We start from the raw sequence: 11,572 nt of genomic DNA on the forward strand, positions 1-11,572 counted from the left end.
GAATTACCTTGGCCCCATGTTTTACGTATCAGCCCTTTGAGTGCCCCGTGTGTAATGAATTTGCCTGGTCCTAGAGTGTATGTCACTGCTAGTTTTGTGTATGTGATGTACTGCTCGTCCTCAAATAGGTCGCCGATCTGTTGTAAACCTTTTCTAGTCCATGTCGCTAGGCCCGGTCTGCCATGTAATTTATTTATCCCTGGTATAGCTAGTAGAGGAATCTTGGGTGAGTATAGTGGTATGCGGGCACCCTTTGATACGTAGCGTTTCCATGTGCGTTCGGCTACTGTCATTAGAACGTTTTTTGTGAAGCGGAATGGGTTTGCACCCTATGAGGCAGTCTAGTATCTCTGTGTGTCCTAATTGTGACCTCACTTTGTATCCCTCTGGGTTTAGGGGATCTTGTAGCGAGTTCATGATCCAGTGCAACTGCGCTGCTGCGTATTAGAGTTCGAATTGTGGTACGCCCATGCCCCCCCTCTCCACTGGGAGGTAGAGCTTAGCCATGGCCACTCTTCTACGCCCACTCGCCCATATCAATTCGGTCAGCAATATAGTTAATTGTGTGAAGAGTGTTTTTGGTAGTATTAATGGTAGCGCAGCAAAGTAATTCAGTAAGCGAGGGAGCACTATCATTTTGGCCAGGGCCACTCTTCCCATGGGTGAAAGGGGCAAGGAGCACCAGAAGGGTATAGAGCTTTTAATTGACCTAATTGCTATATCTAGGTTGCCTTCTTTTAAGTCGGAAGCACTATGATAGATATGGACTCCTAGATATTTAAAAGTTATATGTTCCAATTTTAAGTCGTTGTCGGTTGTCGCGTAATCATGTGGTTCTGGGGATGGTCTCATGGGGAATATGCATGATTTGGTCCACGCAAGCCAGACAAGTCCCCAAAGGTATTAAGTAGTTGTAATATGTGTGGAAGGGATTCGGTGTAGTTGCGTAGGTATATTAATGCATCGTCTGCGTATAATGAGAGGATGCGGAATTCCTCACTGTCTGGGATGCCCCATCCTGCTGCTTCGTTGCACAGTCTCGCAGCAAGTGGTTCTATTGCTAATGCGAACAGTAGTGGTGACAGTGGACAACCCTGTCGCGTGCCTCTACCTATGTCAAATTTTTCTGATATGATAGCGCCGGTTTTAACACGTGCTTTGGGGTTAGTGTATATTATGGATATCCAGCGCATAAAGCCTGCGCCGAATCTAATTTTTTGTAATGTTGCCATCAAGAAGGGCCAACCCAGAGTGTCAAATGCTTTTTCCACGTCTAGTGAGACCGCCACGCGGGAGTGATCCAGCCCGGGGGTCTCGGACATGATGCATAGTAAGTTTCTGATATTGATAAAGGTATTGCGTCCAGGTATGAAGCCAGATTGATCTGGGTGTATCAGAGTAGGCATCAGTGGTAGGAGGCGGTTTGCTAGTATTTTCCCTAGTATTTTGTAATCTGAATTTAATAAGGATAAGGGTCGGTATGAGCGGACGTTCAAGGGGTCACGTCCTTTTTTATGTAAGACTACGATTGTCGCCTCCCGTTGTGTTTCTGTGAGTTGTCCTCTTTCGTATGCTTCTTATAACATTGTTTGGAATGGCATGATTGTCTGTAGTGTGTAAATCTGGTAATATTCGATGGGGAGTCCATCTGTCCCTGGGGTTTTGTTGTGTGTCAGCTGTTTTAGTGCCTTCAATATCTCTTCTCTTTCGATTGGCTTGTCTAGGTTTATTATTTGTTCTGTGTGTAATCGCATCAATGGGGCATGGCGGAAGAACTCTGCCAGTTGTGACGGTTGTGGAGGGGGTTCGGTTTCGTATAATGTGCTATAATATTGTTTGAATGCATCGTTTATCTCTAGTTGCGTGTTTACTAACGTGCCTGTGTCTTGTCTTATAGCGTTTATGGGTGTGGCTCTCTGTGTCCCTTTTGCTAGCCATGCTAACATCCTACTAGAGCGATCACCTTCAGCGTGTAGGCGCGCTCTGTAGTGTCGGTGATCGAATTTACGTAAGCGAGTCTCGGTTGCATTCCATTGTTTTTTAAGGTTATTTAGTTTGTCACTGCTGACTCTACCCAAGGCTAGTTCGCATTCTTTGTTGCGTATTTTCTCTTCAATGTCATGTAACTCTATACTTAGTTCCCGACGAACCCCACCTGCTGTTGCCATACATATGCCTCTTATTACCACTTTGTGCCCGTCCCATTCTGTTGCGCGTGATGTTGTTGTCTTTGTATTTATTGCAAAGTAGGACTCTATTTCTTCTGCTATTTAGCTCGGAAAGGGGGGTCGCGTAGCAGGGTGGGTTGTAGGCGCCATGTTGGAATACATGTTGGCTGTCTGCCCCATTTTAGTGTTGCCAGAAAAAGGGCAATGATCTGATAGGGTTTTAGGCAAGTACGATGCGCTGTGCATCATGTGTGTTAACCTGGTTGAGCATAGTAGCAGGTCTATTCTTGTATGGAGTTGATGTACCGGTGAATAAAAAGAGTATTCTCTATCTGTGGGGTGTAAGCATCTCCATATATCTTGTAATTCCCTTTCTTGCATCCAATTATTGAGCGCTCGGGACAGGGTCTTGCACTGGGCGTCTTTCATTGGGGGGTGTGATCTGTCCATTGACATCTCTATTACGCTATTAAAATCTCCCCCCCCAAATAGTGAGTGTGGTCGGGTCATACGGGATTTGTGTGGTGATGGTCCGAAGGAACTCTCCTTGCCCTGTGTTGGGTGCGTGTATCCCAATTACTGTTAGTTGTTTCCCGTCTAGTTCTCCGACCAGGCAGGTGTATCTGCCATTATTGTCTATGTGCACGTCTTTGATTGCGTATGGACCGCCGGGGGCAATCCATATTAATACACCCTTTGCATATGTCGAAGTTTTGGTGCCATATACCGTGCCCGACCAGTTTTTATCTATTTCGCCCAGTTCGTGTGTTGTTGCGTGTGTCTCTTGTAGGATAGCGATATGTACTTTGTGTCGTTTAAGGTAGGAGTGTATCCTGCGTCTTTTAGTCGAGTTAGCTAAACCCCTTAGGTTCCAGGTTACTATGTTATATGACGTCATTTTGTGTGAGTTACGTGGTGTAGTGCGTTGCCCACCCAGGGGTTGAGCACGTTTTGCCCCAGACCCTCCGCCGTCCCAACCAGCCCTCCCAGATTCTCCCGTGTGTAGGAGCATAGAGCATCTTGTAGAGGAAGGATAGAGAAAAAGATGTAGTAGAACTTACATTGATTAATCTAACTGGGGACTGCAAGGCACAACTGGTGCAACTGTTTACATTAGTTTCTTCAAGGTCCATTCGGTAACCCAATTGGGTTAGGGGGGCGTTGATGTGTAGTCCAGGGTGGCTCCTGCTTTTCAGACTCTTCAGGTGTGTCTGTTTCCTGTCTTGAGTTCTGTTTTGTGTCTTCTGAGGATGCAGCTCACGCATCGCGGCAGGTTTTCTGTTGATGCGCCCCTTGCTTGTATTTTTTAAAGAACTGTGGTTGAAGTCATTCGAGTGACGTTGTTTTTCGGGGAGGTTGGACTTGCGTTGTATTTGCTGTTCTGTTATAGTTACATGGACACATGAGTTTGTGTGAAGGAAGTCCTGGTCTGTTACTCTAGAGGTCATCTGTAGATCGTGGAGTAAACGTTGGTCTGGTGGTGAGCGGCGACGTGAGTAGGCTGTGCTGACTGCTCGTTGAGTCAGAGTCCGAGTTGTTGGTATCTTGGTTGGATTGTGGCCGTATGCCTGAGAATCTATTCGCTACTTTTAAAACTTGAGCTTGCTCCGCCATTGCTTGTGATTTCATTGGGCCTGATTCAGACTTGTGCTTTGATCTTTTTTTGCGGCGTGGTTGTGGAGTTAACCACTTTTTCTGTGCTTGGGTCTCGGTTGTGGGGTCTACGAGTCCTTTCGCATGTATCCAAGTCCATGCGTCTTCTGATGTTGGGAATATATGGGATCTTTCGCCGTCCAGCACTCGCAATTTGGCCGGGTACATTAGTGAGTACGAGTAGTTTTTGTCTCTCAGTACTTTCTTTGCTGTGTTGAAGGTGGTGCGCTTGCGTTGCACTTCAGCGGTGTATTCTGGGTAGGCTGTGATTTTTGTATTTTCTATGTCTATTGGGCCTGAGGTGCGGAAGCTCTTTAATACCTGGTCTCTGTCCCTGTAGTTTAAGAGTCTCGCAATTAGTGGTCTTGGTGGGGTGACCGGGCGGGGAGGTCCCCCTGGTACTCGGTGTGCACGTTCCACTAGTAAAAGCGGCTGGGGGTCTTTTGTGAATATGTTTTCTTTGAGCCAACGTTCCAAGAATGCCTCTGCATTTGGGAGTTCGATCTTCACTGGGAACCCAAGGAATCTCACATTATTGCGGCTTGAACGGCCTTCCGCTTCGTCAGCCCGCTTGTGTAGGCGTAATATTTCAGGTTCCTGATGTTGGAGTCGAAGTTTCATGTCTGCGATGTCTGGTTGCACTGTATTGAGGGTTGTTTCAGCTGTAGAGACCCTATCAGCTAGTTTCCGGTGTTCCATTCGAAGGATGTTAACTTCGGCCACTACTGTGTCTATTTTGCCCTCTAATGATGTTCTGTTGTCAGGTATTGCTTGAAGTACTTTTTCCATTTGTGCGGAATGGGCGGTTAGAGTCTCTGTCACTTTGTGTAGAGCGTTTGATTAGTGTTCTGTATCCATGTCTAATGATGGTGCTGCGGGTCTGGCTTCAGGTTGAGTTCTCTGAGGTTTCGGTTTCACCATGCTTATGTCAGTTTTAAGTTTGTTGCGCATCAATTTATAGGTCGGCGTGAGCTTCTTTTCGTGTTTTGTGGGAGATTGCAAGTTTTTCTCGGGTCATCAAGAGAACAATACAGTGCAACGCAGGAGTGATGATTTATTTTAGCTCTGGGTGCACCGGAGGTCGTGGGTTTTGCTTTCCGCTAGGTGAGTTCGGGGAGCACTGCATTCGGGGGTGGATCCGTACCGTATTGTAGGCTGTGCAGCATGGCGCAGGTCGGTGAGGGGGTGAGAGCGCCCTTAGGTTGTTTTAATATATAAGGTTGAGTCGGACCATAGTCTCTGATCACGCGTGCTTTGTGGGAGTCGCTTTGTGGGCCTCCTGACTGTGTTCGCGGCCGTACTATCTACTGCCGCCTTGACATGTGCACTCCGGTGACCACTTCGCGTTTCTGGGTTTCGTGGGATAGGCTACGCTGTAGGTGGGCCTCTGCGTGTTTAAAAAAAAAAAAAAATGATATACCTTCTTTCCTTCTTATTTTATTGTTCTCTTCCCTTTATGGCTCTCTCCTCCGTGCCCTGACTTTGTTTATGCTTAGGAGTGCTCGTCGTTGTGTTCGATCGATTTCGAGTTCTGCAAAGCTGGTGAGTACAGCGGGGCGGCTCCACGCTCCCGTCTTTATCTGTTCCGCCGGGCTGGTTTTCAACTCAGCGCCCGTGACGCTCGTCTCGAGCGGTGCTGCTGCAGCTTGTGTAGTTCGGGTGCTCCGCCCTGGTGCTGCGTCAATAGTACGGCGAAGGCTGCAGCGGGAGCCCAGGGCCCTGATAGTCCCCCGCTCCAGGGCCTACCGCACTCCTCCGCCACCTCCTCCAGCTCCGGCGTCCGGGCCACATCCGGGAAGGCCCGAGCGCGGGCGCCGCTCCGCCTCCGGCACGAACCGTCCGGTTCGCGTCTGTGGCAACGCGGAATTTCGCTGGTCGGCTTTTGGTGGGGTTCAGTTCATGGCGCACTCAGTTCTCTGTATTTCAAGGTGAAGTGCCTGGGAATTAAACATTTTTGCAGGATCTGTTCTCGAGCTGTGAACGGATCTCTCCATTGAGCGTCCTCTCATATCGCCATCTTCGACACGCGCCCCCAATTCGGTGCAAACTTAACTCCATATTTATATTTTGATGCTAGATCCGTCTAGCATCGAAATATAGGAGTTAACGTCATTTTTTGGATGCGTGAAACCACCTTGCGTCAATGAGATGCAGGGTAGGCGTTCCTGTCCAAAAAATGACTCAAAGCCCCTAGCACCTTATTTATGCACCCATGCAAACAAGTTGCACGGGTGGGAGGCGGGCCTAAATAATGGAGCTAAGCCTGCTTAGCTTCATTATTTAACGGTTGGGTCAGAGCAGGTGTTAGGGGATCTGTGGACCTATTTCCATGGTCAAACACCATGGCACCATGGAATGGGCCCACAGGTGCCCACCCCAAGCCCCAGGAACACCCCTACCCACACCAGAGGGACACCAGAGGATGGGGTACCCCATCCCAGGTAATTAGGATAAGTATAGGTAAGTTTTATTTTTATTTTAAATAAGTGCCATTAGGGGCCCTGAAATGGGTCCCCCTGCATGGCACTGGGTGCAATGGCCATACCCAGGGGACACTGGTACCCTGTGCTTGCCATTGGGGTGGTGGGCATGACTCCTGTCTTATATAAGACAGGAGTCATGTGGTATGCATGGTTTTCCGTCAGGAAATGACGCTAGGCTGGTTAACTGCATTTTTTTTGCCTCTAACCAGCCTAGCGTCATTTTATGAGGGAAAATCCCCTTCCCCCATACCGCCACCCCCACCCAGCTAACGTAATTTTTCTAGATGCTAGCTCACCCTTAGCGCTGGCTTGCCGGATTCCATAAATTTGCCGCCCGGCTAGCGTTTTGAAATGACGCAAGCCAGGGCTATACTTTTTTCACAAAACTGCATTTGTGCAGTTTTGCGGCAAAAAGTATAAATATGGGCCCAAGCACTTTTCTCTTGTGCCATTTTGTTTTGTGATTATATAGCAATTTTACATCGTTTTCATTATTAAATATTATTCTGCACATAACGAGGCTAACTCATGAAGTTACAGCTGACATTGTGTGAATTTAGTAATATAATTGCTAAGAGTTATTTAAATTAATATTGTTTCACTGTTCCCCAGACGTTACCCAGATTCTTAGTGGCATAAAGGGTTGCTCCTGTGCTCTGTACTTCTATATTTTTTTAAAAAAAACCTTACAGCAACCAAAATACATTGCGATGTCAGCTTAAAACATCAGGAGCAAATTTTTCTCGAGACTCTTCAAATGGATCAGCAGAGGGTGAGGGGATTACAACCGAACAAGTAGTTACTCGAAAAAGATAATCTGAAAAACCTAAAACCACTATTTTCTAAACATCTCTTTTTAAAGACTTCGCCCAGAGACAAGCTGGTAAATATAGCCTGAAGCGAGAGCAGGAGGAGACGACACGTCACTGCGATTTTATTAACTTTTGATCAGTTTGGACTAGAAACACATTTTGTGTTACCACCTGTATTTTATGCAACAGATTACAGAATATATGGCAAACGTGGAAAATCCATAATTATGCACAAAACGTCGCAGAATGGAATGATTCCTGTGGTCCTGTCTAGAAGGCAGACTGGGACTGTCGAATGGACCGATTTTTTGGGTGTGTGGGAATAGTGGACCGGCGGTTCGTGCATTTCGCCTGTTTTTGTCTTCTGTGTGGGCGGATGCCCTGAACTGTGCCCCATGATCGTGAGGTAGATCTGACGCGCGAGGCAGGTCGGCACAATCTTGAGGCAGGGGTGAAATTTACCACCGAACAGCATTCATTCGCTCAAATTGCATGATGCACGCGGCTCGAAGATCTCGAGTCTCAAATCAGTTGTCTTTGGAAGGTGGCACACGGCACCTGCCCTGGGGTGCGGAGGGGGCTCAGACCCCCTCTCCGCGCCAATACCAGCCTTCTTTCTTGAGCCGACTTGCTGCCCTCCACCCAGCCTTACATACGAAGACAAATGCCGCCACGACAAAGGCCGGGAGGACGCCAGGCAAAAAGGCTGCTGAGCCTCTCAGTGCCACCTACAGCTGCGGTGGCAGCGTTTCTCAGAAGCATAAACGTTTTCTGAATACCCCTAGAAGAGCAGTTGTAACATACCGACGACTGACTCTTTCGGCTCACCCTCCATTACCATCAGAGGCGCAACTATCCATGGTGCAGCGACCCTGTGCACAAGTACAAAACCACACTCAGAAGGGGGGTGGGGCACTTGCTTGCCTTCAGACGCGACTCTTCGCAAAGCCATTGATTTGCATCTACACTTTGACGTATTGGTATATTGGAATACGAAGGCCTGTTGCTGCAAATGACATAATGAGGCACGCCGAGGGACGGGACGGGACACATTGAGGTATGGACATTTTTGAGGCTCTGGAGGGACTGAGGCACACCACGCAATGCACTGGTGAATGGTATACACAGAAGAATGGGGCACACTGAGATATGGGACACATATGGATCTGAGACAGGCTGAGATATGGAGCACAGTGTGGTGTCTGGCATGGAGCGGTGTGGGTCACATTAAAGTATGGAACACATTGAGCAGTGTGGCACTGAGGCGTATTGTGGAATGAGCTCGAGGGTGCCACACACTGAGTTACAAGACTAGACAGAATGAGGAATGAATCATGTTGAAGGATGAGGCATGTTGAGGCACGGGGCACACTGATGCACAGGACACATTTGAGCATGAGCACTGGTAAGAAATCGGGACACGTGATATGAGCACACTGCCTCAATCAGAACATTGAAGCATAGGACACACTGAGGTATGCGACACACTGAGGTAAGGTGAGCTCTGAGGCACAAACATATTAAACTAGGAGGTACGATGATGCATAGGACACGTTGCGGCATACCATGGAATTGAAACGGGACATGGAACACATAGCAGAATGAGGTACTTTGAGCTATGGAAGAATTGTGGCATTTATCATGTTAAAAATGGTGCACATTAAATCACAACACACGTGGACCGTGGGCGTGTTTAGATGTGGGATACATTCATGAATTGGACCCATTGAGGCCTGGGACACATTGGGGTCTATGGCTGGAATCCATTGATGCATGTGACATATTGTAGCAATGGGCACATTTAAGTATGGGGCACATTTAAGCATGAGCTACATTGTTGCATCGGACACAGTGAGTTATAGAGAGCATCGACAGAATTTAAAAGTGGGAGATTTTTAAGCAAGGCACACATATTCTGAAGCACACTGAGATATGGGACACATTTAAGTATGACAATAAATCTACAGTTAACCTAGTTTTGAAATCCACAGTAATGCGCTAGAGACGGCCCTTCGAGGTATGTGTTCTGTCCAAAGACATAAATGAAGTGCAAAATCTGCTGATCCCCAGCCTGGGACTAGTACTTTGGGACACTGTCATTTGGTTGTTTGAAAAAAACAAAAACAAAATATTACTCATTTTTTCGCTGACAGTCTCCATCGATAAACTTTAATGGTTATTCCAATTATGTATCTTTCACCAAATGCTGTCTTTATCGTAGTCACACGTTGTATCAAATTAGACCAATGCAAACAGACTTATTGAGTATCCATGTGTTGCTTGATCGAAAAAAGCTGAATCGACAAAATTCATAGAACCCAAATGCATTTCAGACTTCTTGGTCTTTGATCTGGAGGGAAATGGCCTGCGAACATTTTCAAATGACCGCCCCTAAATTCAGTTCAATCTCCGCTGCCCGTTATTTATATGATCCAGAAGTACTGATTTATGCATGTGCTGAATTTTTGAAGTTGAGGTATGAGATCCATCAAGACCCGCTGGACAAGGTGATGATTGCACCAAGGTAACAGAAAGAGAATGATCAGCACACACTGAGACACGGTACACCGGAGACACGGAGACACGGAGATAAGGCCTACGGGACACATTGGATCTCAGTGTGGCATGTTGATTCGTGGGAGACATTACTGCATTGGACATATTCAGTGCTTGAAATGGGAAAATAGAAGTGAAGGTGCTCCCTGTCAGAGTACCTGCTTGTTTCTGAGAAGTGCCGGTACTCTCCAATGAAAAGTATTACGCTTTTCTTGAGAGGTGCCGGTACTCTTACTCTCAAAATAAAAACGTGCAGGTACTCAGTACCGGACAGTACCGGCCCATTTAAAGCACTGGACATTCTGAAATATTGGACCCACTGAGACATAAGACTCCTTGAGACATGGGGCAGATTGCGAGATGGTACACATTGATGCATAGGCCACGTTAAGGCATAGGACACAGTGTGGCACAAGGCACTTTGTGGCATGGGAAACTGTGATATGAAAAGCAATGAACCAAGAGGCACTTTGAGGCCCTGGATATGTATGATGCCTTGAAACCGGTCTCTCATGTTGTCGCTAGTTTCCGTCCTCCGAGGCAGAGCTCTGCCTAAGCCCTCACAGCTGGGCTGCACTTCCTGCCTTTAAGTTTCAAAGCCTGTCCTCTGGACATATCGGCAAAGTAACTATGTGCACCTGTGCAGCCTGCCTTTATTATGAAATAACAGCCCATGCCCCAGGGCGGTGTATGTATATATGTGTATGTGGGATGTCCCACATGGCCGGTGCTACTGAAGGCAGTGTCTCCCTCAAGCGTGCCTTCTGCACCTTTGACCCAGGAGCACTGTGAGTGTGGGGGGGGGGGGGGGGGGCAGGAGGCGTTGTCCTATAGGCCTGCCCATGCAGAGGGCAATATCTGCCCTGCTGTGGTGGGGTTGATGATATGGACTTGAACCGAGCAAAAGAGAGTTTACTGTTATTCTTCAGACCAGCGGTTCTTAACCGGTGCCCCCAGGATCCCTGGTGTCCCCGGGTCCGCGACTGCTTAGAAAACAAAAAAATAGTAACAGATTAAGGAAGTGTTTATAAATAGATGAGCAAAATGTAAAATTTTAAAATATAAAATGTTCTGTAAATGAGAAAGAACTTGAAATCAGAGGTTAAAAATTAAGTTGCCATTTTCAGACTGATTCGTGTTAGCAGTGAAAGTGCATCAAACAGAACATAGTTTTGAAGATGGGTGGCCTCAACTGAATATAGAAAAGCTCCAACCTTCACATTAAAATTAATTTTTTGATTTTTTTTATAGTTGTTTGCAAATTAAATCAAATATTTCAACATCTGCCTATTTGTTGGATGGACTTGTTTCCATAATTTTGTGTATTGTTTTGCAGCTCAAATCATCGAAATTGCTTAGGGCAGGATACCCAAATTGCAAGAATGACTCAGTGGGGCTTCCCCAGATTTCAATAATGAGTCAGGAGGCGTTGATGGATCTGATTAAGTGACCTCCACAGAAGCCAAGGCGTTAAGAACCCCTGTTTTAGACTATTGTTTCAAAGTGGCCAGGTTGCCATGGCCATGCTTAACAATCTGTTAAGTCCTAGAACAGAGAATCCCAACCTGTGGTCCGTGGTCCCCCAAAGGATCCATGACACATTCCCAGGGAGTCCGCAGGTCTGGGTTAGAAGTAAGGCACTTCTCCAGCTGGGGCATCTCAGCAGAAACACATGCGTGTTTTATATGTATTACTTCCTTTGTGCAGCAGTTTTAAAAGCACCGCAAAGTTTGTTGTATATCCGGCAGCTTTCGGGCAAAAACTGTCAAGCTAACTCTAGTGATTAATGTACCTGCTACAGAGAGATGGGAGTTTTGTCTAGTGGCAGTTTTAAGGTAGAGCAGATGGTTAATATGCCTGCTGCAAAGAACATTTATCATGCATAGAACAGTATTTTATG

This window comes from Pleurodeles waltl, chromosome 7 (assembly GCF_031143425.1).
Source record: "Pleurodeles waltl isolate 20211129_DDA chromosome 7, aPleWal1.hap1.20221129, whole genome shotgun sequence".
Taxonomy (NCBI): domain Eukaryota; kingdom Metazoa; phylum Chordata; class Amphibia; order Caudata; family Salamandridae; genus Pleurodeles; species Pleurodeles waltl.